We start from the raw sequence: 27,245 nt of genomic DNA on the forward strand, positions 1-27,245 counted from the left end.
TAGTTCAATGCATAGGAAAGCATACAATCATCTCTGCATTGCCAGTGAAAATGATTCTCGCTAGTGTCATTACAAGCACAAATCCTTAAATCTACCAAAGTTATAAAACCAGTAAAAAGCCCAACCAACTAAGACACATATAATAAAGACAGCCCAATGTCCCTATATTTTATTGACCTACTTAAGAGTTCCATAAACGGTTCTCCGACAAATGTCCAGAATCCCCAACATTGCTGAGACACTCCCCCACCAACCACCTGATCAAGGTTCATTCTGCATTTGAATACTCTGACAGTTTTTAGAGAATTCTGATTGGTCAACTCAGCTGCATCGGATGGTTCCATTTTCGCTGGCAATGATGGCATGTAACCATCGATTTTAAACCATTCAATGGTTTCAGCTATCAATGGTACACTTGCGTGCATGCGCAAATGACAAAGCTAGTTTGCGCATTCCCAAACGAGCGCTGCCACTGAGGCAGCGTTCCTCCCCGTGATGTATGACATCACCAACACATCACAAGAAAGCACACAATGGTGGATTCCAACGTATTTCTTCAATCGAGTGCCAAAAAATTGATGGTTGCGAACCGTTGGTTACCGATTACCATCACCATCTTAACCGAACTACTTAATCATTGATCAGGTGACAGGAGGGGTGAATATTTCACAAATTTTAGGGGGTCTCCCACACTGGACTCTAGTCAGGGAAAGACGAGTGTTACAATATCATTAATATACATTACAATCTTTTCATTCACTACCGCATGGTACAGATCGTGCCATATATGCACAGGCTGTAATGGTAAAATGTTGGAAACAAGCACTAGGGACTAAGGGCCTGATTCAGAGCCGGTCGCTATTAGCGCTCGCTCATTCAGAAAAAGGGGGTGGCTATTCAAATGAACCGTTCGCTCTTTGCGGTCTGTTGCCGCCTCTATGTCTGAATGAGCGAACAAAACATGCAGACTTTTTTTGATAAAAACGCCCCCTGGTCGCTCGCATCCTACGACATGTCCGCTATTTATTAGATTAATCGAGTACATCGACCAGCATATGAACTGCTCGCTATTCTTGTGGTTGGTTTTTCCTACCACAAATTTGCGAGCAGTTCTGACTATAAAATAACCCAGTGACGTGGTCAGTGACGCTGCTGTATTAATTATGCACACCCATAAAACGCCCGTTTTGACCTTTAAGCACGCCTGCGTTCTGATCTCCACTCCCCGTTTTCAAGCACCTTCCCCTGTTACCACCCACATACGCCTCCTCCTGTCACTCATATTAGCAGGCATTTGCTATTTAGCGAACAAACGATTTTCGGCCGCACTGACTGGTTCGCGCATGCGTATTACGATCTGTACACATGCGCAGTTGGGCAAACATCGCTCGGAACGAACGAGCGGCTGCTTACGAGCGGCTCTGAATCAGGCCCTAAATGCAGGGGTGCCAAAAGTTATTGAGGGTGGTTACTGATTACCCAGGCTTGTTGGAGGCCCCAGCAGTGGCCCGGGTCAGCCGCTGAAGAGGACTAATGGTATTTATTTCAAACGGGGCCTGGTCATGTCTCCTGGATTTTTTACACACACCCCAGTACCTGGGCCCTGTTAAGCTCTCAAGGCCCCTGACCAGTGGCTGATTTTGCGAGGCTGCAGACCCCTCCCAGCAAAATCCACCACCTCAGTGTAGTCAGTGACTGCACTCTCTAGTCTACACTGTGACTGGCAGTGGCTTCCTATTGGAAGCGCCACCTGCCAGTCACATATACAACAGGCAGCACCAGGAGGTTGTGTCTCTGGCCTGTCATTTTCAATGGTGGCAGCCACCCTCATCAAAAAGGATAGGAGCCACTGCTGCCCCTGACCAAATCAGTAGATGCTGCTTGGGCATACTATTCGCATCGCTGTGTGAATAAGATGCATTTGAAGGAAAAAATTTGCACAAAAAGATGCTCAGCGCTACCAAGGTACTCTGCGCTCACATGTTTGGTGTAACGCGACTTGTAGCGCATGGAGGATAGATGTATGGGGACACATCTGTATGCATTAGTCACAGATAAGATAGTGACCTGTATGGTGCAATTAGCATGAGGCTCAGAGTTCACCTGGCAAAAGCTATCTGATGTGGGGTGGGGAGCCCTCCTGATACCTCTGATGTGGGGTGGGGAGACCTCCTTATACCACTGATGTGGGGTGGGGAGCCCTCCTGATACCCCTGATGGAGGGGAAACCACCTGAAGTGGTGGCTTTGAGGACTGAGTTTAAGTCAAGATACTGTAAGACTGCCACTGTGGTGGGACTACAAATCACAAAATGCCCATTCTACTGCAGACTGCATCACATGCCGGGAAGTTGCTCCACCAGAGATCTGCCCCCCCAGACTCCGTCGCTGGTGCCCCAGGCCCCCATCACCCATGCCCTCTTACCCGCAGCTCCGTCTGATGCATCCTTGTTGGCATCCAGCTCCTAGAGAAAGATCTGCAGCCTCACTTATGCTCAGGCCAGGCACTCAGGACTCCGCTGCATGGCTCGCGGTTAGAGCTGCCGCCAGGGAGGGGTGGGATGGAGAGTTGTGGGTGAGTGGAGGCACCTGGACTGTTGCATGGGTCCCCGGATAGGGCTGTCGCCAGGTAGGAGTGGGGCGGTTAGTTGTAGGTGAGGGGGGCATCGGAAGTGTCACACAGACATAGGAAGCTGCTGAGGAGCAGCGACACCAATGAATATGGACTGGCTATAGATAGACGGAGGCGGCAGCGGACATGGAGCTCTTCGCTAGTGTATGGTGGCTTCTCAGGTGCCGGGAAGAGGTGTCGTGTATTGGGCAGCCGTGATGGTATAATCCGGGTCCATAGTTACAGCACTAAGTGGGGTGAATATACTGTGGACAATGGAGGAGGTGCCCCTTCAGTGCTGGCGCCCGGCGGCAGGCGCCTCCATTGTCTCCCATAGTTCTGCCCCTGCATATATGCACCCACAAGCCTGCTATTTGGGAAGAGGTGGAATGTTGTGAAAATGTAGACTGCCTGCGGAACTAGACTTAAACTGTAACGTAAGTGATACAAATGTAATTCCAAGTAAGAATAATTCAAAGATACACCGTTTATCTATCTTAGATGTCTGTGAAGCCATGTTTTAGGCAGAATTCCTATATGCAATTAGAATAAAATGTCTCATAATGAGCTGACTTCCTGTCAGGATAATGATGGATGCATGTATAAGTGTATAATTAATGCTCTTTATACTGGATAGAAGTAGGATGGAACAGTATCTTCTAGACCCCTACACAACACGGAAGGAACGATATATTCTAAAAAGCCTCTATAGTCTAATGAATAATACATGTAATACTTAAAACAAATAAACACCATGTGGGCTTCCTATAAAACACCAGGAAAACTTGTCAATAAGCCACCAGAGGGGAACCTCACAAAGCCGCATGCGCCCAATATATGCCTCGGTGCTGTGGAAAATGGGTGCTTGCCCAGAGCTGCCCATCAATTGCTCAATCAGTGGCTGAATCGCAGGTGCACTCTATTGCAGGTGCGACTGCGTCTTTATATGCACCGGGACTTAAACTCTATGCTAATAACGCAGTTGATGGACTTTCTAGTGAGGCGCACACCGGCTGCGGCGTTAATATGCTGCTGTGCGCATTAAGGGCCTGTTTTGGGGTGCACGCTATGTTGATGCAGAATATTTACAGTCTGTGCACATGTCGGAGTCGCACAGCGCATACCTCGTGATGGTTAGAGCTGCAGGTCGATTGCTCGCAGAGATAAGCATTCATGTATATTTTTGCTCAAATTCGCAGCAGCGGTGGCACTAGCTTACATCCGTATGTGGCCCTATATATACACTAGGCCTGAATCTAACATGTACGTAAACTTGATGGCCGACTTACATATCCAATGTTTTGCGGTCTGCACATGCGCAGGATCCCTTCTGAGCATGTGCAGAACAGGTCCTGCATGATCGCTCGCAGTCCCCTATTAACCACAGCATTATTGACTTGCTGCAACATGATGAACAATATATTGTTCATCGAAATATCTAACAGCGTAAGTGTTAAGCTGCCACTGGCTATGGATCAGCAAAAAATGGCTTTAACTCATATGTAATCATCTCTTAGATAGATACTGTAGAAAGATAGATATATGTCTATCTATCTATCTATCTATCTATTTCATATCTATCTATCTATCTCATATATATATATATATATATATAATCGGGGCCGCCTATTGCTTCAATGTGAAGCTAGGTGGATCCATCGTTTGGATGTTATTTCTCCCAGAGGTTTAAACAAATCTAATGTATTGTCATGTTTTTAATTGAGAATATTGTTATGGTATTCATCTTTATAATAAGTTTTCTGCTTTTTTGCGCTGATGTTTTGATAGAGGTATTGATATTAATTTGATATTTATACTTATTGATTGTTCTAATGCATTTATTATTTCTGATCTTTTTTCTACTTTATTGCGTTAGTTCTGATGTTTACTGCTGTTGCTTGGTGATGGGCACTACGTCACATGTCCGCGACCCTGCGTGCGTGATGACGTCATTCAAAGCCGACACCGGACGGGTTGCTGGTCCCGCTTTTGGCATGGCTTTCACATTTGGTGGTACAGTATTTAAGGTAAGATTATGTTTGTTTGTATTGTTATCCTGAAGATAGTACATATTGGTACTGAAACGTTGATATAATCGACATAGTTGTCTTGTCTTTTTTTGACGAGAGTGCCGCACCTTTGCACTGCCTTATCTTATATTTGTGAAGGCACCTCTAAAGTTACTTTTTGTTGTTGGGAGTGCCGGACCTACCCTGGATGCTATATATATATATATATAATATATGTATGTATATATGTATAATTTATACAGTCAGGTGCATAAATATTGGGACATTGACAGAATTTTCATATTTTGGCCTCTATTCACCACCACAATGGCTTTGAAATGAAACAAACAAGATGTGCTTTAACTGCAGACTTTCAGATTTAATTTATTTAATTATCAATTAAGCAGGTAAAAGGTCTGGAGTTGATTCTAGGTGTGACATTTGCATTTGGAATCAGTTGCTGTCGACTCTCAATATGAGATCAAAAGAGCTGCCACTATCAGTGAAGCAAGCCATCATTAGGCTGAAAAATCAAAACAAACTCATCAGAGAGATAGCAAAAACATTAGGTGTGGCCAAATCAACTGTTTGGAACATTCTTAAAAAGAAAGAACGCACCAGAGAGCTCAGCAACACCAAAAGACCCGGAAGACCACGGAAAACAACTGTGGTGGATGACAAAAGAATTATTTCCCTGGTGAAGAAAAAACCATTCACAACAGTTGGCCAAATCAAGAACACTCTCCAGGAGGTAGGTGTATATGTGTCAAACTCAACAATCAAGAGAAGACTTCACAAGAGTGAATATAGAGGGTTCACCACAAGATGTAAACCATTGGTGAGCCTCAAAAACAGGAAGACCAGATTAGAGTTTACCAAACAACATCTAAAAAAGCCATCACAGTTCTGGAACAACATCCTATGGACAGATGAGACAAAGATCAATTTGTACCAGAGTGATGGGAAGAGAAGAGTATGGAGAAGGAAAGGAACTGCTCATGATCCAAAACATACCACCTCATCAGTGAAGCATGGTGGTGGTAGTGTCATGGCGTGGGCATGTATGGCTGCCAATGGAACTGGTTCCACTTGTATTTATTGACGATGTGACTGCTGACAAAAGCAGCAGAATGAATTCTGAAGTGTTTTGGGCAATATTATATGCTCATATTCAGTCAAATGCTTCAGAACTCATTGGACGGCGCTTCACAGTGCAGATGGACAATGACTCAAAGCATACTGCAAAAGCAACCAAAGAGTTTTTTAAGGCTAAAAAATGGAATGTTATGCAATTGCCAAGTCAAATCCCTGACCTGAATCCCATTGAGCATGCATTTCACTTGATGAAGACAAAACTGAAGGGAAAATGCCCCAAGAACAAGCAGGAACTGAAGACATTTGCAGTAGAGGCCTGGCAGAGCATCACCAGGGATGAAACCCAGCGTCTGGTGACGTCTATGCGTTCCAGACTTCAGGCTGTAATTGCCTGCAAAGGATTTGCAACAAAGTATTAAAAAGTGAAAGTTAGATTTAGGATTGTTTAGTTTGTCCCATTACTTTTGGCCCCTTAAAAAGTGGGAGGCACATATAGAAACCGTTGTAATTCCTACACCGTTCACCTGATTTGGATGTAATTGTCCTCAAATTAAACCTGAAAGTCTGCAGTTAAAGCACATCTTGTTTGTTTCATTTCAAAGCCATTGTGGTGGTGAATAGAGGCCAAAATATGAAAATTCTGTCAATGTCCCAATATTTATGCACCTGACTGTACATAGATATGAGATAGATAGATATATATATATTTATATATATATGTCTATCTACCTACAGTATATACCTATCTATCTCATATCTATCTATCATACATATATCTATCTCATCTATCTATCTATCTATCTATCTATCTATCTATCTATCTATCTATCAATCACATATATCTTATTATCTCATACATACATCTATCTATCTCATATCTCTCGCTCTCTCATATCTATCTATCTATCTCATACATATATCTATCTGTATCATCTCTCTCTCTCCCTCTCATATCTATATATCTATCTATCTATCATATCTCTATATGATGGGATTTAAATATTTTCCATCTTATGAATTCCCAATGCAATCTATTTTTAATTCTCAATCTTTGTAGTAATCGGCTAAATACACTCCTTCCATGTAATATGTGCATTTGACAACTAACTGGAGAAAAGAAATCTAACTCTGGGTAATTACATTGCATATTGTGTATTTTAATATATGCAATGCATTATCAGCTATACCAGGGAATGTACACTAGCAGCTCCTATTCTTCCTCATCTCTATGGAGAACTGCACATAATTGCCAGTCTGTAATTTCCATCTAATCTGTCTGAGGATGCATTTGATGAATCCATTAGTAACGCAGCACAGTAGAGGATAGCATTCAGGGCGATCTTCCCTACCATGAAAGATTAGCACTGAGTGGGCCTGACACTGAGTCGCTTGCAGTCTCGATGCCACACATAGTTGGCCGATGGTTTAAATCTGCGCATGCGTCTGAGTTGCACAGCACGTGCGACCCGATTGTTAACGCTCAGAGACGCAGAACAGAATCGGATGCAGGGTCTGCGGATTTCAGTGGGCGCTCCTGGTGCAAGTTCCGATGGTGCGACCGATAATGCACCGATGGTGCTTCTCAAGACGCACCAAGATGGATTTGCACTGTCGCAAGACGCTGCAAGTGAGTGTCTGAGTATTCACAAAACCAACAGCGGCGGCCTTAGCATAAGGACACCTGTGTCTTACACTGTTTCTGTTTCAGCACCATGGAGAGCGACAACCGAGAAACAGAAATCTGTTTATATTCAGCTCCTTTCTATAGACATGAATAGAAAATGCCTGGAGGACAGCAGCAATATTATAATGTGTCACGGTGACAGCTGAAAGCGGACACGTTATCCACCTGTAAAACCCCAGTGGACTCTTTCAAAGGGTTCTTCACTTAATTTCAGAAGACTGATTTACTATAAGCACTTTATAATTAGATATAGGTGCCATGGGAGCCCGAGGAAGCTGGAACTTGGAACTCCGTCATAAGCTATAACTATAGCAGCTTACAGCAAAGAGACTGCAGTGGTGGAAGTCACTAATGGACCAGGGGTGCCAAGTAGGTATGTTGTGGGTTTTATGGTAAAGTAAGTTAATCTAGAAGGGAATGGAGGGCAGAGACAGGTTGGGCCGGGAGCCATCTGCTAATCAGGCTAATGCATTTTGTGCTTTGAAGGCCAGGTGGGCCTGTAGGTGCATAGTACTGGCCTGGTCACAATCAGAGCGGATGTTCCGGGCGGCTCTACACACTGCAGGGTGCCTTCCTGGAACTTTCTTTGGACATTCTGTGCAGCAGTGAATCAGTGCTACTGGCCACAGGCTGTCGTTCCAGGCACCCTGCTAGCCAGATGAAGAGGCCGTGTGGCAACGGTGCTGCCCCCTGGACGACGGCACTGCTTGCACTCTCCTCACTCATATCTCCATTTCAATACTGTACTGAAAGTTACACTTTCAAATATATGAAATATCTAGAGGTGCCTACACACTTGGCGATGTGCTCACAATCTGACATCGTGTACGATTTCCCTTGAACTCTCCCCCGGCAGCTCCCCGGGCGTCCTGCACACGATTTGGTGTAAAAAAGTGTCCAATGTGACAAACGATCTATCGTGCATTCTTAACTTTTTCCAAAGCATCGTGTCCCAGATTAGCAAATCTGCCCTATAGCACGGCAGATCTGAAGATGTGATGTACGACCTGCGGGGACGCGCATTGTGATCGTGAGTGAGCACTACCGATTTGGGCATATTTTACACGATTTGTCATCATGATGCGTCGGAATCGGGCAAATATCGCTAAGTGTGTAGGCACCTTAAGGACCTCATTCAGACCTGTTCGCAAGCAGCCGCTCGCTCGTATGCGGCCGATGATTAACGACCACGCTTGTGCACGCTTCATTCTGCGCGTGCACGAACTACTCAGAGCGATCAGAATCCGCTCGCTCGCCAAGCAAAGACAGCCCAGTGTAATGAGTGACAGGAGAGGCCGTTTGTGGGTGGTAACAGGGGCAGGACTTTAATAACGGGGGAGTGGAGGTGCGAAAGCAGGCGTGCCCGAGTGTAGCAACGCCGTTTCAGAAGTGTGCATAATTAACAGCCAGCGTCATAGTACACGTCACATGTCTGCAGTACGGTAAGGCAACCACAAGCGCTGCGATCCCTTCCGATTGTCCTCGATGTACCAATGTTTTAATAACCTTCCTGGAGATGACCTGCGCTAGTGGGCGTCTCTACATAAACTAATGGACGTCACCATACACAAAGTGATCGCTCGCCAAAACAAACTGGGCATGGTTATGCCTTTCCACGCGAACGCCTGGCCATGCCGTCACTTAGCCGAATTTGCATACGCTGGGGGCGAGCGATTGCACCTAGCGAGCGGGTGTGAATAAGCTCCTAAGTTTGTCACGAGCATCAAAATCACAGAGAATTGTGGTAATACAATACTAACAGCCAGTTTACGCATACACCTAAACTTTTTTGAAATGTGCCGCAAACACCTAAAACAATAGCAATAAATGGCTTACAAACCCCCCCAAAAAATCATATTAGCCAAAAGCGATTTGTCTGCGCTCTAGCAATGCGGCAATTAAACACAGTTCCATCTATATTTCCGTGCCTTGCTGTGATCCCCACGGCCTGGTCACTAAGTGGATACAAGTCTGCTCCAGACAGTTGGATATTGGCTATTTTCAGGTACTCTAGCACTGTCCCCGGGAGACTGAAGTCCTGTTAGAGCATCACCAGTGGCCTTTTCCTGCGCTGCTCACTCCGATACCTCCTGACAGATTCCAGCAGGATACTGATGTCATCTTCCTGAATGTCCTCTGAGATGCTGCTGCGCGGTTCACTGCACTTTCTTGTTCGCTTTCGATTCATTTAGATGCTTGCTGATAACCGTGTGCGTCCCTCTCTCTCTTTGGAGCCTCGGCCTGGATACCTATGGCCACAGCTGAATCTTTCCTCACTTCAAGCTGTTTGATCTTTCTGCATTATTCATCCTCAGATAGAGCAGGATGCAGGCGGCCTGAATGTGCTCTCTAACAGGAATATGCAGCTGGATGATTATATTATTAGTATGGCCATTATAAATATTTGCCGTATGTACCTCACAAATGTCCACCTTAGTAAGGTGACCTTACAGAGGAACAGACTCTTTTGCATTCCGGACTGCTCCTCTTCTTGGTCTGTTATTAGGTAAAATCCACCTTTGGTGCTTCCTTGCTCTTCCATATGCAGCCAAGGGGCAATTTAAGTGCTATTTACTAAGCAGTGTTAGGAGACAGAGTGATAAGTGATAAGGTGCCAGCCAATCAGCTCCCAACTGCCATCTCACAGGCTGTGTTTGAAACATGACAGTTGGGAGCTGATTGGCTGGCACCTTATCACTTTCTTATCACTTTTCACTCTGTCTACTAACACTGCTTAGTAAGTAGACCCCTTAACATTCAAAGCAAAGTAGCATATATGTCACCCCGCTACCTTCACCTGGTAGCTGCAGCACTGTAGAATCGCAGTATATCATCCTTGTGTAGTATACAAAGGAGCCTAATAGCACAGACAGCATGATCTACTGTAACTTATTTAGAGAAGGTGATGAAAAGTCGTAAGTAAATAAAGTGAAACATTAATAAATCCAAACAGGGGTGTATCTAGGGGTCCGAGCTCTCCTGGCAAAGTAGGGTACTGTCCCCCACCTGTTGGCAGTTAGTAAACAGACACTGTGGTGGCTGTACGAGTGTCAATTCCCCTCCCTTATATCCAGCGCTGATGCTTTTGACTGAGAGATCAGCAGCAGCACAGACTTTTGACAGACAGAACTGGCTGCAGGTGGCACTGCCGGGCGGCGCCCTGGCGAGTGCCATCCTGGCCAATAGGATCCCCTGAATCCAAAGTTTAATTGCAGTATCATTCCTGAATAAAAGAGTGGGACCAAGGCTTGGCCATGCCCCTTTAGGGTTGGGTTTACGTGCAATTGTGATGATAGCATCGTAAATGACCCCTTCTAACTCTCTCCTTTCCACCAGCTTCATGCAATTAGTCACACATCCTCTGTAATGCAGCACAGATCCATGGGCACAGATTCCCCATAATCAATGCTGTCGAAAGCAGTGATGTGTCCCGGTACTGAAGGGGTGTGGCCAATTCGCAAAAGTGGCCACACCCCCTCCCCAAGGTTTTTCTTTTAAGTACACGTTGCGCTGTCACTGGGAAGGTAGGCGGATTTGTCCCCCCCAGCCAGGGGGCAGATCCGGCGGGGTAGATCAGTGCGATCGCCTACCCCCAGGCCGTAACATTTGCAGATATGCTGCTGACCGGGGCCCCTCCAGACGGCCCAGGTAAGAAGTACCCTCCCTCCCGCTTGGCACCCCTGCCTGTATTAAAGTCTACACCTTCTGTCAGGGCTGCCATCAGAAATTGTGGGGCCCAGTACAAATAAGAGAGTAGGGCCCCCAACCTTACCACTCCAAGCCTGCAATGAACTGCTAAATGGGTGGGAGGAGATTCCCAGAATATGCGGTAGCTGTCCCTCTTCCCCTCCCGGTGCCTGAATGCAGTACTTTAAATGTAAAAAAAGGATTTTTTCTATTTTATAGTACTTGTACACATTTTTGGGGGTAGTGCAAACTAGGAGCCTATTCTTTTAAAATACGCCATGTGGATCTTCCAGGCGCACTATGGGGCTATTTCAGAGATGTGCGCTAACCCGATAGCGTACATCTCCGATTATGCTGGTCTGTGCCGGCTTCAAGAGCGGTACTGAGCATGTGCAGCTTGGAACAGTAATGCAACAGGAGACAGGACACCTAATGCTGTGTTACCATAACAGTGCTACTGTACCTGCGATAGCAATACCGTAGGACCTTGAATCACTCCCTATATACATGAAAATGCTGGAAGTAAAGTACACACAAAAAAGGCACAAATATAATAAAGGCTTGACTCTTCTCTTTCATTGTTCATATAAGTTACAGATTGTGCGCACAGCCATGAATGTGTGGTTAGAGGGAAGCAGAGAATGATGGCAAGCTAGCGCATTACATGAGCTGGACACTCCCCCCCATAATAATGTGGGCACACCCTCTGCCCTGATCCATTGACATACTGTGGGTTATGCACAAGCATATAAGAGAGAGGCGAGTTTATAGAGCACTACTGCACTCTTAAAAAACGTTTAATCTATACTAATATATTAAGGACGTTGTGTCTGTTTGTTTTAAGTTGGCACAAAAACTACTAAACTGATTTTCATGAAAGCTGCATCATTGTGTAGTGGAAACTCCTGGAAATAACCTGCACTTTGTTTCATCTGGATCTGTCAAGTTACAGCTGAGCAATAACAAAAACACCATTTACTGACATTACAAATGAAAGAGATAGGTGCAGCACCATGCGCCTGGACAGTAAGGGGCAGAAGGGGGAGAGGTGCTTTGTGCCCGCAGTCACTTGAATAGGATAGACTACATAGCAGTCTGTGCACAGGGCACACAGTGACATTGGTGTGAGTGGTGGGTGAATAGGATAGGGTACATAACAGTCTGTGCACAGGGCACACAGTGACATTGGTGTGAGTGGTGGGTGAATAGGATAGGTTACATAGCAGTCTGTGCACAGGGAACACAGTGACATTGGTGTGAGTGGTGGGTGAATAGGATAGGTTACATAGCAGTCTGTGCACAGGGCACACAGTGACATTGGTGAGAGTGGTGGATGAATAGGATAGGTTACATAGCAGTCTGTGCACAGAGCACACAGTGACATTGGTGTGAGAGGTGGATGAATAGGATAGGTTACATAGCAGTCTGTGCACAGAGCACACAGTGACATTGGTGAGAGTGGTGGATGAATAGGATAGGTTACATAGCAGTCTGTGCACAGGGCACACAGTGACATTGGTGTGAGTGGTGGGTGAATAGGATAGGCTACATAGCAGTCTGTGCACAGGGCACACAGTGACATTGGTGTGAGAGGTGGGTGAATAGGAGAGGTTACATAGCAGTCTGTGCACAGGGCACAGTGACATTGGTGTGAGAGGTGGGTGAATAGGATAGGCTACATAGCAGTCTGTGCACAGGGCACACAGTGACATTGGTGTGAGAGGTGGGTGAATAGGAGAGGTTACATAGCAGTCTGTGCACAGGGCACAGTGACATTGGTGTGAGAGGTGGGTGAATAGGATAGGCTACATAGCAGTATGTGCACAGGGCGCACAGTGACATTGGTGTGAGAGGTGGGTGAATAGGATAGGCTACATAGCAGTCTGTGCACAGGGCACACAGTGACATTGGTGTGAGTGGTGGGTGAATAGGATAGGTTACATAGCAGTCTGTGCACAGGGAACACAGTGACATTGGTGTGAGTGGTGGGTGAATAGGATAGGTTACATAGCAGTCTGTGCACAGGGCACACAGTGACATTGGTGAGAGTGGTGGATGAATAGGATAGGTTACATAGCAGTCTGTGCACAGAGCACACAGTGACATTGGTGTGAGAGGTGGATGAATAGGATAGGTTACATAGCAGTCTGTGCACAGAGCACACAGTGACATTGGTGAGAGTGGTGGATGAATAGGATAGGTTACATAGCAGTCTGTGCACAGGGCACACAGTGACATTGGTGTGAGTGGTGGGTGAATAGGATAGGCTACATAGCAGTCTGTGCACAGGGCACACAGTGACATTGGTGTGAGAGGTGGGTGAATAGGAGAGGTTACATAGCAGTCTGTGCACAGGGCACAGTGACATTGGTGTGAGAGGTGGGTGAATAGGATAGGCTACATAGCAGTCTGTGCACAGGGCACACAGTGACATTGGTGTGAGAGGTGGGTGAATAGGAGAGGTTACATAGCAGTCTGTGCACAGGGCACAGTGACATTGGTGTGAGAGGTGGGTGAATAGGATAGGCTACATAGCAGTATGTGCACAGGGCGCACAGTGACATTGGTGTGAGAGGTGGGTGAATAGGAGAGGTTACATAGCAGTCTGTGCACAGGGCGCACAGTGACATTGGTGTAGTGGTGGGTGAATAGGAGAGGTTACATAGCAGTCTGTGCACAGGGCACACAGTGACATTGGTGTGAGTGGTGGGTGAATAGGAGAGGTTACATAGCAGTCTGTGCACAGGGCACACAGTGACATTGGTGTGAGAGGTGGGTGAATAGGATAGGTTACATAGCAGTCTGTGCACAGGGCACACAGTGACATTGGTGTGAGAGGTGGGTGAATAGGAGAGGTTACATAGCAGTCTGTGCACAGGGCACAGTGACATTGGTGTGAGAGGTGGGTGAATAGGATAGGCTACATAGCAGTATGTGCACAGGGCGCACAGTGACATTGGTGTGAGAGGTGGGTGAATAGGAGAGGTTACATAGCAGTCTGTGCACAGGGCGCACAGTGACATTGGTGTAGTGGTGGGTGAATAGGAGAGGTTACATAGCAGTCTGTGCACAGGGCACACAGTGACATTGGTGTGAGTGGTGGGTGAATAGGAGAGGTTACATAGCAGTCTGTGCACAGGGCACACAGTGACATTGGTGTGAGAGGTGGGTGAATAGGATAGGCTACATAGCAGTCTGTGCACAGGGCACACAGTGACATTGGTGTGAGAGGTGGGTGAATAGGAGAGGTTACATAGCAGTCTGTGCACAGGGCACAGTGACATTGGTGTGAGAGGTGGGTGAATAGGATAGGCTACATAGCAGTATGTGCACAGGGCGCACAGTGACATTGGTGTGAGAGGTGGGTGAATAGGAGAGGTTACATAGCAGTCTGTGCACAGGGCGCACAGTGACATTGGTGTAGTGGTGGGTGAATAGGAGAGGTTACATAGCAGTCTGTGCACAGGGCACACAGTGACATTGGTGTGAGTGGTGGGTGAATAGGAGAGGTTACATAGCAGTCTGTGCACAGGGCACACAGTGACATTGGTGTGAGAGGTGGGTGAATAGGATAGGTTACATAGCAGTCTGTGCACAGGGCACACAGTGACATTGGTGTGAGAGGTGGGTGAATAGGAGAGGTTACATAGCAGTCTGTGCACAGGGCACAGTGACATTGGTGTGAGAGGTGGGTGAATAGGATAGGCTACATAGCAGTATGTGCACAGGGCGCACAGTGACATTGGTGTGAGAGGTGGGTGAATAGGAGAGGTTACATAGCAGTCTGTGCACAGGGCGCACAGTGACATTGGTGTAGTGGTGGGTGAATAGGAGAGGTTACATAGCAGTCTGTGCACAGGGCACACAGTGACATTGGTGTGAGTGGTGGGTGAATAGGAGAGGTTACATAGCAGTCTGTGCACAGGGCACACAGTGACATTGGTGTGAGAGGTGGGTGAATAGGATAGGCTACATAGCAGTCTGTGCACAGGGCACACAGTGACATTGGTGTGAGAGGTGGGTGAATAGGAGAGGTTACATAGCAGTCTGTGCACAGGGCACAGTGACATTGGTGTGAGAGGTGGGTGAATAGGATAGGCTACATAGCAGTATGTGCACAGGGCGCACAGTGACATTGGTGTGAGAGGTGGGTGAATAGGAGAGGTTACATAGCAGTCTGTGCACAGGGCGCACAGTGACATTGGTGTAGTGGTGGGTGAATAGGAGAGGTTACATAGCAGTCTGTGCACAGGGCACACAGTGACATTGGTGTGAGTGGTGGGTGAATAGGAGAGGTTACATAGCAGTCTGTGCACAGGGCACACAGTGACATTGGTGTGAGAGGTGGGTGAATAGGATAGGTTACATAGCAGTCTGTGCACAGGGCACACAGTGACATTGGTGTGAGAGGTGGGTGAATAGGAGAGGTTACATAGCAGTCTGTGCACAGGGCACAGTGACATTGGTGTGAGAGGTGGGTGAATAGGATAGGCTACATAGCAGTATGTGCACAGGGCGCACAGTGACATTGGTGTGAGAGGTGGGTGAATAGGAGAGGTTACATAGCAGTCTGTGCACAGGGCGCACAGTGACATTGGTGTAGTGGTGGGTGAATAGGAGAGGTTACATAGCAGTCTGTGCACAGGGCACACAGTGACATTGGTGTGAGTGGTGGGTGAAGGTGCTGCTGAAACCAGTCTGTATAGCGCTGCTGGTCACATGGGCCACTCCAGCAACAGGGCCCCTATACAAAGCAATACAACTAGAACATCTCAAATAAAAAAATGTTGTCAGAAGCGATTTCATCGTGGGCAATAGCTATTTGCCAATAAACGATAACTTTTATTAATGTAATAAATATAATATCTGTACTCCATGATCATATTTCTATTTGTGTAAAAGCAGCTAAACTTGTACTTTGTAATTCTGTAATGATGGTGTATTGCGGGTATACTGTGTACAAGGGTGAACAATTAGATGCATCTGCCACAATTAAATCAATTACATGCCTGTTTTGTTTTTTTTGCGATCTCTAAACGTTTTCCACATTAAGCACAGAATACTAATACAGAGGTATGTACAGTATGTGTGCAATAGCAGAAGATAGCTTGATGGCCTGACTGAGGACAACAATTTATCTTCCCATTACAAAGCTGCAGGCGGCCACGGACTGACGTTATCATGACTGACAGCTTTAAACATTGATTCCTCATGGTGACTCGCAGTTTGTGCCTTAAAGTATGTCCATAGCAATCACTTTTACACGTAGCAGCTCTGAATGTAGCACTAGATATTACCAGAGGTTAGGCAAGGGCTGGATAAGGAGGGTGAAGTCTTTCAGAGCTGCTGTGTATTGTTAATGTTTCCCTAATCTGTTTAAGTGTCCACCAAAAATAAGAACTCCTCTAGTTCACCTTCGTGTGCACTCCAGCAGAAGGAGGAACAGTTTACTTTTTGACTGCAGTGCTCTGGGCAACCCATCAATATTTGACTAGGCTATTTTTACCTGAGGCCAGTACTGCTGTGGGATGGTTGAGTGGAAGTAAAGCCAGCATTTTGACAGTATACTGCGAATGCTGGCAATACAGATATCTCCTTCACCGCCTCAAATTACAACACAAAGTGCCACATGCCTGCCGAGAGTGCCTGCTTTCGTACGAGAAGAATGTATCAGCACGACAACAATGTAACCCATTTTATTAATCCTGGGAGGGTGCGCTGATTAGAACCCAAATTTTGGAAGTACAGTAACTTAGGTTAAGAACGGTTAGCGAACATGATGGTCAGATATAAACTTTGCCTTTTGGTACATTAGTATTATTGTTGATTTGTTAAGTAACCAAAGTGCTCAGCAACACCAGACAGTGGGGAATACAAGGAATACATAACATAGGGACATAAAAAGGGTCATGAGAGAGCTTACATATGGCAGGATTGGACTGGCCCACAGGTATACAGGGAAAATCCCCGGTGGTCCCCACTGCCTGAAGTCCTCATCCCTTCCTCTAGGGGTCGGTAACTTGGTGGAGCAGGATCATGGATGAACTTGAGTGCTTGGTTTGTTTTTATGGAAACTAAACCAAGATTAGTCCTCCAGCCAATTAAGGTCCTGACACACCTCTGTCTCTACCTTTATAAATGGGCCTGGTTCCTTGAATGTATTCTGTAATAGTTGACTAAGACCCTCTGTGGTAGCTGGCCAAACCCCTCAAGCTTGGGCCCTTACCACTGCTTTCCCATGAGGGACATTCATGCCCCAGTCAACACTGACATATGGTGTGAGGGTGTATTAGTGTGAGTAGTATAAGTGGGAGTAGGGTAGGTGTGAGGGTGTATTACTGAGGGTAGTATAAGTAGGTGGGAGTAGGGTAGGTGTGAGGGGGCATGAGAGTGAGTAGTATACAGTAGATGGGAGTAGGGTAGGTGTGAGGGTGCAGTAGTGTGGGCAGTATAAGTAGGTGTGAAGAGGCATTAGTGTGAGTAGTATACAGTTGGTTGGAGCAGGGTAGGAGTGTTGGTGTATTAGTGTGAGCAGTATAGGTGGAAGTAGGGTAGGTGTGAGGGTGTATTACTAAGGCTAGTATAAGTGGGAGAAGGGTAGATGTGAGGGTGCATTACTGAGAGTAGTATAAGTGGGAGTAGGGTAGGTGTGAGGGTGTATTACTGAGGGTAGTATAAGTAGGTGGGAGTAGGGTAGGTGTGAGGGGGAATTAGAGTGAGTAGTATACAGTAGATGGGAGTAGGGTAGGTGTGAGGGTGCAGTAGTGTGGGCAGTATAAGTAGGTGTGAAGAGGCATTAGTGTGAGTAGTATACAGTTGGTTGGAGCAGGGTAGGAGTGTTGGTGTATTAGTGTGAGCAGTATAGGTGGAAGTAGGGTAGGTGTGAGGGTGTATTACTAAGGCTAGTATAAGTGGGAGAAGGGTAGATGTGAGGGTGCATTACTGAGGGTAGTATAAGTGGGAGTAGGGGAGGTGTGAGGATGTATTGGTCATGCTTCGTTTTATTAAAACTTGCAACAAGTATAATAATAAATACATAAAATGTAAATAAATAATTACATAAAATAAAAAAATTAATAAAAAAGGCAAAAAAAATACATAAATATTACTTCATATTATACTTTCCTAACCTAATACAAACACTTATCTACCCTACTACCTATATACAATCCACCACCTGCAAGGGAAAACTAAGCAAGGATTTAGAAACCACCTCAAGTAAAAGGAAACTATCTAAATCATACATCAAACCCTAAACTATATTACACATCACCAACACCTACAGGCAGATGTATGCAAACCTTTCTATAAATAAAACAAAATACTTCAAAAAACCATCTACAAGGGAGTGAAAAAAGAGAAAAGAAAACCCAAAGCTGGAATTCAGAGAGACTGTTTGCCACCCACTCAAGGGGGTTTCAACTGGCCCCACCGACGAGACCAGCCGACAGCATCCAACCCCTCCCTATCCAGATCCATCATCCTTCTCACCTCTTGAAGAATCAAACCCACCACATTCCTATAGGGGAGGACCTTTTTCCTTATGGACACCTGACACCGTGCGCTCCACGTGTGAAATCTAACTGCTAAACTAACTAAATAAATCGTGACTAAATTAAATCCACCGTATCTTCTGACTACCCCATAAACCCACTCAGGGTAACTAAGCCCCGAAAGGCACGGAATACCAATGGCTTTTGACACCTCCTCATAAACCTTTACATTAAAGGGACACTCAAGCAGAAAGTGGTCCATTGACTCCACCACCCCTGGACACTCCTCCCGTGGGCAACCACGATCATTGACACTCTTCCACCTGAGATTCTCCCCAACATAAAGTCTTCCGTGAAAAGAGAGCCAAGTAATGTCTCTAAACTTCTGCGGTATCCTCTGTGAATTTAACAGAGCTAACCCGGCCGAAGCGACATCACTCGGACAGTCCCTCAGGGACAGCTGGTCATGGAAGTGAGTCTGCAAAATTCTTCTCTCCAACTCCCTTCTAGAGAAGTTTTTGACTTCTGGGTAGTATAGGTGGGAGTAGGGTAGGTGTGAGGGTGTATTAGTGTGGGTAGTATAGGTGGGAGTAGGGTACGTGTGAGGGTGCAGTAGTGTGAGTAGTATAAGTGGGAGTAGGGTAGGTGTGAGGGTGCAGTAGTGTGAGTAGTATAGGTGGGAGTAGGGTAGGTGTGAGGGTGCAGTAGTGTGAGTAGTATAAGTGGGAGTAGGGTAGGTGTGAGGGTGCAATAGTGTGAGTAGTATAGGTGGGAGTAGGGTAGGTGTGAGGGTGCAGTAGTGTGAGTAGTATAAGTGTGAGTAGGGTAGATGTGAGGGTGCAGTAGTGTGAGTAGTATAAGTGTGAGTAGGGTAGATGTGAGGGTGCAGTAGTGTGAGTAGTATAAGTGGGAGCAGGGTAGGTGTGAGGGCGCAGTAGTGTGAGTAGTATAGGTGGGAGTAGGGTAAGAGTGAGGTTGTATTAGTGTTAGTAGTATAAGTGGGAGTAGGGTAGGTGTGAGGGTGTATTAGTGTTGGGATTATAAATGTGAGTAGGGTAGATGTGAGGGTGCAGTAGTGTGAGTAGTATAAGTGGGAGTAGGGTAGGTGTGAGGGTGCAGTAGTGTGAGTAGTATAGGTGGGAGTAGGGTAGGTGTGAGGGTGTATTAGTGTGAGTAGTATAGGTGGGAGTAGGGTAGGTGTGAGGGTGCAGTAGTGTGAGTAGTGTAAGTGGGAGTAGGGTAGGTGTGAGAGTGTATTAGTGTGAGTAGTATAGGTGGGAGTAGGGTAGGAGTGAGGGTGTATTAGTGTGAGTAGTATAGGTGGGAGTAGGGTACGTGTGAGGGTGTATTAGTGTTGGTATTATAAGTGTGAGTAGGGTAGATGTGAGGGTGCAGTAGTGTGAGTAGTATAAGTAGGAATAGGGTAGGAGTGAGGGTGTATTAGTGTGAGTAGTATAGGTGGGAGGGTGCAGTAGTGTGAGTAGTATAAGTGTGAGAAGGGTAGATGTGAAGGTGCAGTAGTGTGAGTAGTATAAGTGTGAGAAGGGTAGATGTGAAGGTGCAGTAGTGGGAGTAGTATAGGTGGGAGTAGGGTAAGAGGGAGGTTGTATTAGTGTTAGTAGTATAAGTGGGAGTAGGGTAGGTGTGAGGGTGTATTAGTGTTGGGATTATAAATGTGAGTAGGGTAGATGTGAGGGTGCAGTAGTGTGAGTAGTATAAGTGGGAGTAGGGTAGGTGTGAGGGTGCAGTAGTGTGAGTAGTATAGGTGGGAGTAGGGTAGGTGTGAGGGTGTATTAGTGTGAGTAGTATAGGTGGGAGTAGGGTAGGTGTGAGGGTGCAGTAGTGTGAGTAGTGTAAGTGGGAGTAGGGTAGGTGTGAGGGTGTATTAGTGTGAGTAGTATAGGTGGGAGTAGGGTAGGAGTGAGGGTGTATTAGTGTGAGTAGGGTACGTGTGAGGGTGTATTAGTGTTGGTATTATAAGTGTGAGTAGGGTAGATGTGAGGGTGCAGTAGTGTGAGTAGTATAAGTAGGAATAGGGTAGGAGTGAGGGTGTATTAGTGTGAGTAGTATAGGTGGGAGGGTGCAGTAGTGTGAGTAGTATAAGTGTGAGAAGGGTAGATGTGAAGGTGCAGTAGTGTGAGTAGTATAAGTGTGAGAAGGGTAGATGTGAAGGTGCAGTAGTGTGAGTAGTATAGGTGGGAGTAGGGTAGGTGTGAGGGTGCAGTAGTGTGAGTAGTATAGGTGGGAGTAGGGTAGGTGTGAGGGTGTATTAGTGTGTGTAGTATAGGTGGGAGTAGGGTACGTGTGAGGGTGCAGTAGTGTGAGTAGTATAAGTGGGAGTAGGGTAGGTGTGAGGGGTGCAGTAGTGTGAGTAGTATAAGTGGGGGTAGGGTAGGTGTGAGGGTGCAGTAGTGTGAGTAGTATAAGTGGGAGTAGGGTAGGTGTGAGGGTGTATTAGTGTGGGTAGTATAGGTGGGAGTAGGGTACGTGTGAGGGTATATTAGTGTTGGTATTATAAGTGTGAGTAGGGTAGATGTGAGGGTGCAGTAGTGTGAGTAGTATAAGTGGGAGTAGGGTAGGTGTGAGGGTGCAGTAGTGTGAGTAGTATAGGTGGGAGTAGGGTAGGTGTGAGGGTGCAGTAGTGTGAGTAGTATAAGTGGGAGTAGGGTAGATGTGAGGGTGCAGTAGTGTGAGTAGTATAAGTGGGAGTAGGGTAGGTGTGAGGGTGCAGTAGTGTGAGTAGTATAACTGTGAGTAGGGTAGATGTGAGGGTGCAGTAGTGTGAGTGGTATAAGTGTGAGAAGGGTAGATGTGAAGGTGCAGTAGTGTGATTAGTATAAGTGGGAATAGGGTAGGAGTGAGGGTGTATTAGTGTGGGTAGTATAGGTGGGAGGGTGCAGTAGTGTGAGTAGTATAGGTGGGAGTAGGGTAGGTGTGAGGGTGCAGTAGTGTGAGTAGTATAGGTGGGAGTAGGGTAGGTGTGAGGGTGCAGTAGTGTGAGTAGTATAGGTCATGCTTCGTTTTATTAAAACTTGCAACAAGTATAATAATAATAAATACATAAAATGTAAATAAATAATTACATAAAATCAAAAACTTAATAAAAAAGGCAAAAAAAATACATAATATTACTTCATATTATACTTTTCCTATACTAATACAAACACTTATCTACCCTACTACCTATATACAATCCACCACCTGCAAGGCAAAACTAAGCAAGGATTTAGAAACCACCTCAAGTAAAAGGAAACTATCTAATCATACATCAAACCCTAAACTATATTACCCATCACCAACACCTACAGGCAGATGTATGCAAACCTTTCCATAAATAAAACAAAATACTTCAAAAAAAACATCTACAAGGGAGTGAAAAAAGAGAAAAGAAAACCCAAAGCTGGAATTCAGAGAGACTGTTTGCCACCCACTCAAGGGGGTTTCAACTGGCCCCACCGACGAGACCAGCCGACAGCATCCAACCCCTCCCTATCCAGATCCATCATCCTTCTCACCTCTTGAAGAATCAAACCCACCACATTCCTATAGGGGAGGACCTTTTTCCTTATGGACACCTGACACAGTGCGCTCCACGTGTGAAATCTAACTGCTATACTAACTAAATAAATTGTGACTAAATTAAAACCACCGTATCTTCTGACTATCCCATAAACCCACTCAGGGTAACTAAGCCCCGAAAGGCACGGAATACCAATGGCTTTTGACACCTCCTCATAAACCTTTACATTAAAGGGACACTCAAGCAGAAAGTGGTCCATCGTCTCCACCACCCCTGGACACTCCTCCCGTGGGCAACCACGATCATTGACACTCTTCCACCTGAGATTCTCCCCAACATAAAGTCTTCCGTGAAAAGAGAGCCAAGCAATGTCTCTAAACTTCTGCGGTATCCTCTGTGAATTTAACAGAGCTAACCCGGCCGAAGCGACATCACTCGGACAGTCCCTCAGGGACAGCTGGTCATGGAAGTGAGTCTGCAAAATTCTTCTCTCCAACTCCCTTCTAGAGAAGTTTTTGACTTCTGGGTAGTATAGGTGGGAGTAGGGTAGGTGTGAGGGTGCAGTAGTGTGAGTAGTATAGGTGGGAGTAGGGTAGGTGTGAGGGTGCAGTAGTGTGAGTAGTATAAGTGAGTAGGGTAGATGTGAGGGTGCAGTAGTGTGAGTAGTATAAGTGGGAGTAGGGTAGGTGTGAGGGTGCAGTAGTGTGAGTAGTATAAGTGTGAGTAGGGTAAGAGTGAGGTTGTATTAGTGTTAGTAGTATAAGTGGGAGTAGGGTAGGTGTGAGGGTGTATTAGTGTGAGTAGTATAAGTGGGAGCAGGGTAGGTGTGAGGGCGCAGTAGTGTGAGTAGTATAGGTGGGAGTAGGGTAAGAGTGAGGTTGTATTAGTGTTAGTAGTATAAGTGGGAGTAGGGTAGGTGTGAGGGTGTATTAGTGTTGGGATTATAAATGTGAGTAGGGTAGATGTGAGGGTGCAGTAGTGTGAGTAGTATAAGTGGGAGTAGGGTAGGTGTGAGGGTGCAGTAGTGTGAGTAGTATAGGTGGGAGTAGGGTAGGTGTGAGGGTGTATTAGTGTGAGTAGTATAGGTGGGAGTAGGGTAGGTGTGAGGGTGCAGTAGTGTGAGTAGTGTAAGTGGGAGTAGGGTAGGTGTGAGGGTGTATTAGTGTGAGTAGTATAGGTGGGAGTAGGGTAGGAGTGAGGGTGTATTAGTGTGAGTAGTATAGGTGGGAGTAGGGTACGTGTGAGGGTATATTAGTGTTGGTATTATAAGTGTGAGTAGGGTAGATGTGAGGGTGCAGTAGTGTGAGTAGTATAAGTAGGAATAGGGTAGGAGTGAGGGTGTATTAGTGTGAGTAGTATAGGTGGGAGGGTGCAGTAGTGTGAGTAGTATAAGTGTGAGAAGGGTAGATGTGAAGGTGCAGTAGTGTGAGTAGTATAAGTGTGAGAAGGGTAGATGTGAAGGTGCAGTAGTGTGAGTAGTATAGGTGGGAGTAGGGTAAGAGGGAGGTTGTATTAGTGTTAGTAGTATAAGTGGGAGTAGGGTAGGTGTGAGGGTGTATTAGTGTTGGGATTATAAATGTGAGTAGGGTAGATGTGAGGGTACAGTAGTGTGAGTAGTATAAGTGGGAGTAGGGTAGGTGTGAGGGTGCAGTAGTGTGAGTAGTATAGGTGGGAGTAGGGTAGGTGTGAGGGTGTATTAGTGTGAGTAGTATAGGTGGGAGTAGGGTAGGTGTGAGGGTGCAGTAGTGTGAGTAGTGTAAGTGGGAGTAGGGTAGGTGTGAGGGTGTATTAGTGTGAGTAGTATAGGTGGGAGTAGGGTAGGAGTGAGGGTGTATTAGTGTGAGTAGTATAGGTGGGAGTAGGGTACGTGTGAGGGTGTATTAGTGTTGGTATTATAAGTGTGAGTAGGGTAGATGTGAGGGTGCAGTAGTGTGAGTAGTATAAGTAGGAATAGGGTAGGAGTGAGGGTGTATTAGTGTGAGTAGTATAGGTGGGAGGGTGCAGTAGTGTGAGTAGTATAAGTGTGAGAAGGGTAGATGTGAAGGTGCAGTAGTGTGAGTAGTATAAGTGTGAGAAGGGTAGATGTGAAGGTGCAGTAGTGTGAGTAGTATAGGTGGGAGTAGGGTAGGTGTGAGGGTGCAGTAGTGTGAGTAGTATAGGTGGGAGTAGGGTAGGTGTGAGGGTGTATTAGTGTGTGTAGTATAGGTGGGAGTAGGGTACGTGTGAGGGTGCAGTAGTGTGAGTAGTATAAGTGGGAATAGGGTAGGTGTGAGGGGGGCAGTAGTGTGAGTAGTATAGGTAGGAGTAGGGTAGGTGTGAGGGTGCAGTAGTGTGAGTAGTATAAGTGGGGGTAGGGTAGGTGTGAGGGTGCAGTAGTGTGAGTAGTATAAGTGGGAGTAGGGTAGGTGTGAGGGTGTATTAGTGTGGGTAGTATAGGTGGGAGTAGGGTACGTGTGAGGGTGTATTAGTGTTGGTATTATAAGTGTGAGTAGGGTAGATGTGAGGGTGCAGTAGTGTGAGTAGTATAAGTGGGAGTAGGGTAGGTGTGAGGGTGCAGTAGTGTGAGTAGTATAGGTGGGAGTAGGGTAGGTGTGAGGGTGCAGTAGTGTGAGTAGTATAAGTGGGAGTAGGGTAGATGTGAGGGTGCAGTAGTGTGAGTAGTATAAGTGGGAGTAGGGTAGGTGTGAGGGTGCAGTAGTGTGAGTAGTATAACTGTGAGTAGGGTAGATGTGAGGGTGCAGTAGTGTGAGTAGTATAAGTGTGAGAAGGGTAGATGTGAAGGTGCAGTAGTGTGATTAGTATAAGTGGGAATAGGGTAGGAGTGAGGGCGTATTAGTGTGGGTAGTATAGGTGGGAGGGTGCAGTAGTGTGAGTAGTATAGGTGGGAGTAGGGTAGGTGTGAGGGTGCAGTAGTGTGAGTAGTATAGGTGGGAGTAGGGTAGGTGTGAGGGCGCAGTAGTGTGAGTAGTATAGGTCATGCTTCGTTTTATTAAAACTTGCAACAAGTATAATAATAATAAATACATAAAATGTAAATAAATAATTACATAAAATCAAAAACTTAATAAAAAAGGCAAAAAAAATACATAATATTACTTCATATTATACTTTTCCTATACTAATACAAACACTTATCTACCCTACTACCTATATACAATCCACCACCTGCAAGGCAAAACTAAGCAAGGATTTAGAAACCACCTCAAGTAAATGGAAACTATCTAATCATACATCAAACCCTAAACTATATTACCCATCACCAACACCTACAGGCAGATGTATGCAAACCTTTCCATAAATAAAACAAAATACTTCAAAAAAAACATCTACAAGGGAGTGAAAAAAGAGAAAAGAAAACCCAAAGCTGGAATTCAGAGAGACTGTTTGCCACCCACTCAAGGGGGTTTCAACTGGCCCCACCGACGAGACCAGCCGACAGCATCCAACCCCTCCCTATCCAGATCCATCATCCTTCTCACCTCTTGAAGAATCAAACCCACCACATTCCTATAGGGGAGGACCTTTTTCCTTATGGACACCTGACACCGTGCGCTCCACGTGTGAAATCTAACTGCTATACTAACTAAATAAATCGTGACTAAATTAAAACCACCGTATCTTCTGACTATCCCATAAACCCACTCAGGGTAACTAAGCCCCGAAAGGCACGGAATACCAATGGCTTTTGACACCTCCTCATAAACCTTTACATTAAAGGGACACTCAAGCAGAAAGTGGTCCATCGTCTCCACCACCCCTGGACACTCCTCCCGTGGGCAACCACGATCATTGACACTCTTCCACCTGAGATTCTCCCCAACATAAAGTCTTCCGTGAAAAGAGAGCCAAGCAATGTCTCTAAACTTCTGCGGTATCCTCTGTGAATTTAACAGAGCTAACCCGGCCGAAGCGACATCACTCGGACAGTCCCTCAGGGACAGCTGGTCATGGAAGTGAGTCTGCAAAATTCTTCTCTCCAACTCCCTTCTAGAGAAGTTTTTGACTTCTGGGTAGTATAGGTGGGAGTAGGGTAGGTGTGAGGGTGCAGTAGTGTGAGTAGTATAGGTGGGAGTAGGGTAGGTGTGAGGGTGCAGTAGTGTGAGTAGTATAAGTGAGTAGGGTAGATGTGAGGGTGCAGTAGTGTGAGTAGTATAAGTGGGAGTAGGGTAGGTGTGAGGGTGCAGTAGTGTGAGTAGTATAAGTGTGAGTAGGGTTGATGTGAGGGTGCAATAGTGTGGGTAGTGTAAGTGAGAGTATGGTAGGTGTGAGGGGGGTATTAGTGTGAGTAGTATACAGTAGGTGGGAGTAGGGTAGGAGTGAGGGTGCAGTAGTGTGAGTAGTATAGGTGGGAGTAGGGTAGGAGTGAGGGTGCAGTAGTGTGAGTAGTATAGGTGGGAGTAGGGTAGGTGTGAGGGTGCAGTAGTGTGAGTAGTATACGTGAGTAGGGTAGATGTGAGGGTGCAGTAGTGTGAGTAGTATAAGTGGGAGTAGGGTAGGTGTGAGGGTGCAGTAGTGTGAGTAGTATAAGTGTGAGTAGGGTTGATGTGAGGGTGCAATAGTGTGGGTAGTATAAGTGAGAGTATGGTAGGTGTGAGGGGGGTATTAGTGTGAGTAGTATACAGTAGGTGGGAGTAGGGTAGGAGTGAGGGTGCAGTAGTGTGAGTAGTATAGGTGGGAGTAGGGTAGGAGTGAGGGTGCAGTAGTGTGAGTAGTATAGGTGGGAGTAGGGTAGGTGTGAGGGTGCAGTAGTGTGGGTATTGTGTCCAGAGATGGAGAAGGAATTCCCCTGGCGTGTTTGACCACAGTTTGAGAACCTTATTTTGTTCTAAATTCTCCTGCACACCCAGCATGTCCTCAGTGTTACCTGTTTGTGGACTTGTATGTTTAGCTGACAAGCACTTACACATATTAATTGTCACCTGAAACCCTGCACGTCTTTAGTACCAACACCCTCAGCTATTCCTTCAATACTACCTTTTAATTGATCATGAGAATGAGAACCATGAGGACACTTTGTTACTACTGTATATGTTCATGTTTTGTTACATTTTGAAATACAACTGAATATGGGCATAGAAGAAATATCCCATTGAAAGTATTAGCTGCAACTTGATCTTTGAAACACCCAAGGCCATGTAATATTCAAG

The 27,245-nt window shown here is 45.8% G+C and overlaps 1 protein-coding gene and 1 pseudogene across 4 annotated transcripts in view; both read right to left on the minus strand.

Annotated features, from left to right (window-relative positions):
- The window catches only part of CPNE9 (copine family member 9), a 384,344-nt gene that overhangs the window by 92,931 nt on the left and 264,168 nt on the right, over window positions 1-27,245 (minus strand). The gene's annotated exons all lie outside the window — the stretch shown is intronic.
- Window positions 642-26,948, minus strand: LOC148523465 (uncharacterized; annotated as a pseudogene).

Source organism: Taudactylus pleione, unplaced genomic scaffold (assembly GCF_031769625.1).
Source record: "Taudactylus pleione unplaced genomic scaffold, aTauple2 ptg000133l, whole genome shotgun sequence".
NCBI classification, from domain to species: Eukaryota; Metazoa; Chordata; class Amphibia; order Anura; family Myobatrachidae; genus Taudactylus; species Taudactylus pleione.